The sequence below is a fragment of the Thermobia domestica genome, chromosome 9 (assembly GCF_964235325.1).
Source record: "Thermobia domestica chromosome 9, izTheDome1.hap1.1, whole genome shotgun sequence".
Lineage (NCBI taxonomy): Eukaryota > Metazoa > Arthropoda > Insecta > Zygentoma > Lepismatidae > Thermobia > Thermobia domestica.
In genome coordinates, this window is record NC_137462.1 from 255,644,473 (window position 1) to 255,652,783 (window position 8,311).

Below are 8,311 nucleotides of genomic sequence, written 5' to 3' on the forward strand. Positions count from 1 at the left end.
TAACAGGAGCAATAAAAAGAAAAGACTCTCTTTAATTTGACGGCAGCTGATAAGGTCCATGCCTGGAGGAGTGTTACCATTGTGAACTGTGACTTCAAGAATTTCTGGAACTGTTATAGGTGTGGTAGTTCGTGATGAGGTGGAAGAGTATGCTCTGTACTGGGTTGCAGACGAGGAGAATCAACATTAAATGTATATGCAGGGTGGTATCTTTCAGATCTTTGAGGAGGAAATGGCATAAAGATGGTTTAGAGATGATTCGTAAAGGCATCAGCTTTGACATTATGCGATGTGAGTTTATGATCCCGTCGATGAGACGATAAGGTGATCGAGTGAGTTTCCCAGTTAATGCATTAATCTCCTTCCAATATTTGTTAAGATGTGAAGTTGCGTCCAGGGTATTGCAAATTTTGAGCCAGTTTTGAAGTTTATATGCTACAATGTAGTTACGAAACGTACGTTGGAGTTGTCGGTGATAGCGTAGATCCTCTTCGTTCCTTGTAAGTACGTAATCTCGGTAAAGTTGTCGTGAACGTCAGATCATGTTAAGATACTGAGGTGGTAATCGAGGACGTCATGGATATACTTGGGTGGTAGGTATATTCTCGGCAGATGCTGTGTGGATAGAAGAGGTGATAACATCCAGCGCCGAGTATAGTTCATCCTCAGTATTTGGTGGCTTGAGATGTTCATACTTAGAAGGGAGATTAAGTCTGTAGTTATCCCAATTAGGTTTGTCAAATCTAGGGACCTAAATAGGTTCAATGTTTACAGAACAGTGGTGGTGAAAGCAATGTTTGATAGTTATCTTCACTGGGAGGTGGTCACTGCCAAGGGGGTCTAAGGCTTCGATATGGCATTGGCCGGCAAGGGTAGTTAAGGTGATGACAACGTCCGGTGTGGTATCTGAGAGAGGGCGTTTGCTTTTGGAAGTTTATGCAGAATGCAAGGTATGCGTGTTGTAACGAAGTCCTGGAATTGAACTTTCTGGCATGCGGGTCTACTATGAATGTTGATATCGGCCACGATAAAAGTGGCGAAAATTATTAGCGATATACAGAAGAAAGGAATATGGTATTGCATGACCGGGGTGAAGGTAGATGGTCGCCAAGGTGATGTATAAACCCTTGAAACAGAGTTGTAATAAGATATTCTGGAAGGTTGGAGATAGGAGCATGGAAAGTACGATAAGGTAACTGAGAGGCAAATCCAAGTAGTACGCGCGGAGTGGCCGTTGTTTGACTGTTGGCTTGAAAGATCTGGTATCCTGAGAAGTTACATGACATGCGAGGTGTGAGATGCATTTCGTTTGGTAGTAACGCTCATGTGTGTTCTTTCAGAAGAAGTTGTTCGAAGAGAAGTTTATGTTGATAGAGGGAACTGATGGTGAAAAAGATAATAACGATACCCGATAGAAATTGATAATCTTAAACAGATGTCTCCAAGCTGGTGGTGTGAAATTGAACTTGTTGTCCTGTGTAGGTGGCATTGAAGGTAACGTGGACCATGCAGCTTGCAGCATACTGTACTTGTTGTTGTACATCCGGCAGTAGAAAAAGATGCACATTTTGCAGCGTTAACGTGATGAACTGAAGAAGTTGAGATACTATAACAGGCTGGGAATGATTTGGTACATTCGAGGAAGGTATGCAGTCGGTCATTGGTTCACTTTGAGTGAGAGGGGGAGCCTCCAAGTGGGGGTTTATCCTATGAAGGTGCGCGTCGAGCTTGACACTTAAAGCAGTAAGTCGGGTGTTGTTCAGGACATGCGGAAACTGCGGTGGACTGCAGGTGCGGACACGTACGTGCGGAATGGATTCCAGTACAGTATCCACAATCCAATCCTGCAGTTGGCGGTGGTGTGCGTGTTATACTCTTGACAACCCTCACAACGGATTGGTACTGGTCGTGCAGTGCGTGATGGCTCGATACAATTTATTTTGCGATATATATAAGCTCCGTTACTAAGTAGCTGAATTATGGTGTCCTGCATTTGAGATAATACTCGGATCAGGTAAGTGGGACCGAGGTCAATTCGATTGCGGATACACTTCGAAAGTTGTGCCCTTCCTCTGTGAGTTCTTGTAAAATCTCATCATCCATAAGGTCCTGATTTACACCTCGTATGACCACGAAAAAAGCCGGCGTGCAAGATGGTGGAGGCGGCTGTTTGATTATCCCGTCAGTCAGTTTAATAAGCTCTATATTCTTGCCAAAAATTTCATAACTGAACTTGTTACGAATTGTAGTAGCCAAATGCTGATCTGGAGATTTGATGATCATCCCATTTCTGGGGGCAACAATTTGTGAGATCTGATCTCGGAGAAAATATTTGGTGAGCTGAAGATAGTTGAGCTTTTCGTTCTGAAATTTCGTGTCGAAATTTGTAAGTAAAACGTATAGATTGGTTGTTTTCTATTATCAGATAGCGATAGAAACTCCGTGTCGCTCAATGTCAGAGTCTGAGATGCTATCTCGGCGATGACGTTTCCGAGATTTTGTTTGATGGTGATCTGTAACTGAAAATTGTTATCCTTCCGGGCTATTGTCGGTACGGTGTGAGTCACGGTGGCTACGTCTGATATCCGAGTCTGCAGAGGAGACGGTAGGACAAGCTTATACCGTAGGAAGTCCGACATCTTGTCCCCCAGTCACCATATGTGGTCAACCAGTGTTGGGCCCCAGGCCCACTGGTCGAAATGACAGACAAGTAACAATGAGATGTGAAATGAAAAAAATAGAATGAGTGTGATGAAGTTCAAAAGACAAGGAACCCTTCGAGAGCGGTATTTTTTGTCAACTCTGTAAGTGTAGTATGTGTGTTATGCTCTCAGGTACTTATTGCAATACATTATCCTCGCTGACACACTAACCAACACAAAACAGACTACGTTTCTTGATGATGTAAGTGAATTCAAACCCTTGGTTTTTACAGTGCTAGCCAACGCTAGGTACCTTTTACAGAGTTACGTCCTGTTTTCAGGAGACTGAGGTTTAAAGGTCGGGAGGTGATCTAAGTGCTTTATTTCATCTTTATTCGTTTAATTGCTGGAATTAAGGAACTTTGCGTTCCTTAACATTTGGCTTGGAGAGAGAACGTTCACAGTTTACATATATTCATAGAGTGATGAATACATTCCATGAATGAAAGACATACATGCATTCGTTATTTGTTGGGAACTACAAAATAACAATAATAAAAATAATAATAACGAAATGGAAAAGTGAGATTGTCAATATTGAGAAAGTGATGGAAATAGCATACATAATAAGAGAGAAATATAACATGTATGAAAAGAGGCTTATTGTGAAATAGGCAAATATATAAACGATATGTAGTTTAAGACACGATTCTGTAGTTAGTTGATGATGGAGATGAAGCAGCAATGCACAAAACAACACAACGGTTAGTTTTTAACAGACGTATGAGGTTATCTTCTTGCCTCGGAGGACTCTAGGCTATGATGTAAGACGGTGGGAACCCAAGTTAGTATACAAAGGAAATCACTGTGCGTGAAATGATGGAAAAATGAGAGGAAGATGAGTATGAATGGTGTAATCATCTAGAAGGATAAACATGGGATCATCGGGAGGATGTGTGCAATGATATAACGTGAAGAGAAGGGATAATGGAGTGTGTACATGTCGTGAAGGCGTAGGATGTAGTGCTAAATAATGCATTGTGTCAAACAGAAGAGGATGGTGCGCTTGAAAACGGCTACGGTTGTAGGAGAGTCGGAGGGCTTCGAGGTGATGTAGCAACGTCAGAAAAGAAATAATGCTATAAATTTTACGTGTTGGGCTAAGCAATTTTATACGAAAGGCTATGCGGAAAGTGTGGCGTTCAAGGACAAGTAGCTTATGGTAGAATTTGTCGGAAGCGGCTATCCAAGCTGTAAACCCATACGTTAAAGTAGGGCGAAGAAATACCTTGTAAGTGTTTAGAATAGTGTGCGGTGATAGAACCGAAGTTGTACCGGCGAGACGTTTAAGTAAATTAAGTAGTCTATTATAAGCTTTTGTCGTAATTGCATTAATATGTTGCATCCACGTAGAATGAGTATCAAAAGTGATGCCTAAGTAAGTTACTGTCCTGGTAGCTTGCAACGGAACCTGATCCACATGGAGAGAAAGACAACGTCTATTTCTGCCTAATTTAGATGTTCTCCGCTTCGGGAGAAAGATGATGGCCTGTGTCTTGGTAGCATTTATTGTAAGTTTCCAGTGTCTACACCAGCGGCAGAAGTCGTCTATAACGAGTTGCAAGATACGGTTGATATGTTGAATAGATGTGCCGAGAGCAAGAGGAACAGTGTCGTCTGCGTACTGAAAGGCGTGGACGTGATCTGCGAGGCGTTGCATGTAAGCTACAAATAGAATGTATAGGAGAGGGGAAAGGGCGGAGCCTTGCGGAGCTCCTGATAATAAGAAAATCGGATAAGACAGGCTATTGCGAATGGCAACATATGTATGGCGGCCTGAGAGAAAGTTAAAGATGAGACGTTCGTATTCGCTAGGTAGCTGAGTCTAATGAGTTTGTGAATTAGTCCGAGATGCCACACTTTGTCAAAAGGTTTTTCCAAATCGAAGAGAATTCAAACGCTTGAGCTCCAGCCTTTAAGTTTTGATTTCTAACCTTTCATTTATGGTTATTTGTGATTTATTTTTAACAAAGACAAATATTTTAAATAAATTATTGTGTAGTTTAAATAAATTATTTAAGTAGATATTTTTCATAAACTTTATTTTTATAATTATTGTTCAAAGCCTTTGTATTTTATTAAGCCTTGTCCTAAATGAATGCAAATGGACTGTTCTGCCATCTTTGGTTTTCTTTTAAACTATATGTTCCTCGAAGTATGGCAATCCTTTCTAATATGTTTGTGGGCAATCCTTTCTACAATAAGATCTCGGGAATTATAGGCTCTAGAAAAATGTCGTTTAAACTAATCGATTGCAAATTTTGAGTAAATCGTCAAGTTCAAATTGAATATTAAAAAAACATGGTTATTATTTCTTTATTACATTTTTACGGGTACACTGGAAGTATTGAAATTATAAAATTTAAGCATCTTATTCTACATGTTATACATTCCAACACCGCATAATTGTATACAGCGGTTTGCATATTTCTCAGGGAACAACGAAATAACTGTCAAAGAATGAGAAATCAAAATGACGAAGTATCGAATAAGGATCAAAACGACGACTAGCAGGAGAAAGTCAGAAAATACTAAATAAGGACGGGTTACATATGGCACGTCCGTGGAAACAGAAAATAGTGTAATCATCAATAACGAATTTCGCATTCGAAACTTAACGTTTGAATCAGATTCGGACTTAGATCAAGAAGAAGGAAGTGACATTGGTAGTGTCAAACTTTAAAGAAACTGTTGTTACAGCTTATGGGTGACAATACTCTGCGTATATTAATACTGTTCTGAACTGTATCGAAGTAAAAACTTTGTGTAATACCGGTGCAGAGACAAGTTTAGCGTCCTATGATCTCTTGAATGAAATTACCAAGGACATTTCATTCTCTGAGTTACGATCAGCGGAAGATATTCTTGTCCTAGACTATAGTGGAAGGTTTAAGAGAAATGTATTGGTAGGACTGTCATGTTTGTGCAAATGGACTCACTTGCATTCACGTTGAAGATTTTTGTTGTTGTCGATCTTAACGAATAATTTATAATGGATTGAATTCGATAGAGCTAACCAGTTAGTTAAGGCAATATTTGATTAGACTATAATAATATTAGAGTAGTTGTTTCTCTCATCTACATCAAACATCAGACTCGCGATGAAACCGGTCATACGTCTGTTAAATTAGTTGGTGAGGAAAATGTTGGTACAGAACAGAAACATGTGAGCAATATCAGTTGCATCATGGAAATACGTTCATTAAAATAGATCCGTCAGGAGAGCAATTGGAAGCAGCAGTTAATCGCAAACAACAAAATCAATTGTTAGACTTATATTTTCAATATAAGTAAATATTACCAATAAATCTAGTAGTTGTAAACGGTTTCAGTACGAAATGGAACTTGATACCACTGAATCATTTATTCAAGAATTACATCCGAAAGCTTACAAACATTAGCCTGTTTTATGAGGTGCGATTAAAAAGTTATTGCAGCTTATAATTATCACTAGTAGCCAATCTATTCACATCAATCCAATTTTGGTTCTACCTAAAAGAATAACAAGTCACGACTTTGTATTGATGTCAGATCAATTAATAACCACTCAGTGTTAAGCAAATTAAACCAGATCGAACAGAAAATTTGGTAGCCAAACTGCAGGATAAACAGTGCTCAATATGCATTCCTCGTCCCATCAGTGTTTATTAAACCAATACTTCAACCGTGCACAGCGTTCAATTTCGAAGGAGAATTAAAAATTCTCTTTCGCCCATCCATGAAAAATACCGAGAACACAACAGCACTCTGAACATTGGCAAATGCATGTCTTGTGTACCTTAAACCTTTTTAAAAGACATTGTTAGTCTTAATGGGACGATGAAAGATGAAAAGATTAATAAGGCGGTTAAGGAATTTCCACGCCCAACTAACATAAAAAAATTGCAATCTGCGTTGAGTTTGTTTGGTTGTTTTCAGAATTTCATACTCAATTACGCTACTAAAGCTGCTCCGTTATATAACATTTTATTCAATGATCGAAAATAGCAACGCAGTGAATAGTGGGACCAAGCATTTAAGCAAATTAAAATGACATTTGTGCTGATATTCTTTTAGCTTATCCAAATTTTCTAAAGCCATTTTATGTTGAGGTTGTTGTCGCAGCAGGTGCGTTTGTCCGCATTTATTGGAATACCTAATAATAATGTTTTGAAACTTCGGTATGTTTCAGGCGAACAGATGGTTTGTTTGTCGCCTATATTTCCATTCCCGAGAGAATGTTTTCACAGGGAATACAGGCAGATAACATACAAAGTGATTAATCTGTAGTAAAATGAAGAAGAAATGATGAAAAACAATATACATTTCTATAAATATAAATGCTACTGTGTTGGAAATTAAGTTATAATTTAAAAGCTGGATTTTAGCCAGAGTGAAGTCACAGTAGTTATACTAGCTCTGTTAAAAGTTAGTGAGTTTGATTCCCGTCTTTGTCAAAGCATTTGCTATGCAATATTTTCTCAATACATGATGATTGCATGAAACAATTATATTAAAACAAATCACTTGTATTTATACTCATATAATAATTTCAGAAAATAAGTAATTACCGTATTACGTTTAAATATAACATCTGCAATGTTGTAGGTGTTCCGAGAACATCAATATGTTAAACTTGAATGTCAATAAAAATAAAAAAAATCGTGCTATAGTAAAAAAAAAGTTGCGAAGTGTATTTATATGCAGCTATTTGTCATATAGAGGTCATTTTTCAATATTCTTATTAGAACATATATGATTTACGTACCAGTGTTTCTTCCAGACATGTGCTTGGGGACGGACAGCTCCCAGAGCTCTGAGAGTCCCCCCGAAAAAAGAGAAAATAACACATCTACGCGTATAATACAATAATAAATTCGAATACTGCCAGCAGTGTCCAACGGAATATTAACTGTGCCTCCGAAACATTGTTTCATAAAGGAACACTTCACGTACTTGTAATGCACAAGATTAATTATTTTTTAGTAAGCAAGGAAGAACAGAAGTTCTTCGCGGAGGTTTTCAGTTTAATAATTCGAAATACTTTTCTACATATAAGCGGTGACGCTTTGGTCTCTCCCTCTCTCTGTGTGTCTATGTATGTTTCTTGTTTGTATTTATATAAATAAAATTGGTTTACGTTTGTATGCGTGTTTTTCTGTATGTGTGTTCCAGCGTATTTCTGGTATGCCTGTAGTAATCTTAAATTACCTGCACATACTATTTACTGAGTGGAAACGAGCACTGTCCGGGTAAGCTGTCTCTCATACTTACGAAGTGTAGAAGGTTATACGTGTACAAATGATAGAAAACAATCACTATTGATCTCAAGTTCAACGTTTTCGGTGTCACTTAGAGTTTAGAATTATGCCACATTCAATTCCGGTTTACTTCGATTTAGCTCTTATGTGCCCCCAGGGGTTAGGGTTACGTAGTGATGTAAAAACATCAACATGGACGAATGTTATTGTAGAGTTGTAAATGTTCAGCGTAACTAAGTTAAATTTTAGCAGGTTTGAAGCCATTGAAGTCTAAGTTGATCCTCTGTATTGGCAAGACCGTTTGAGCCCTCCTAGTTGGAATAGGAGGTGCAGACAAAAAAAATAAAGAAATCGATATTAGTGTTGAAT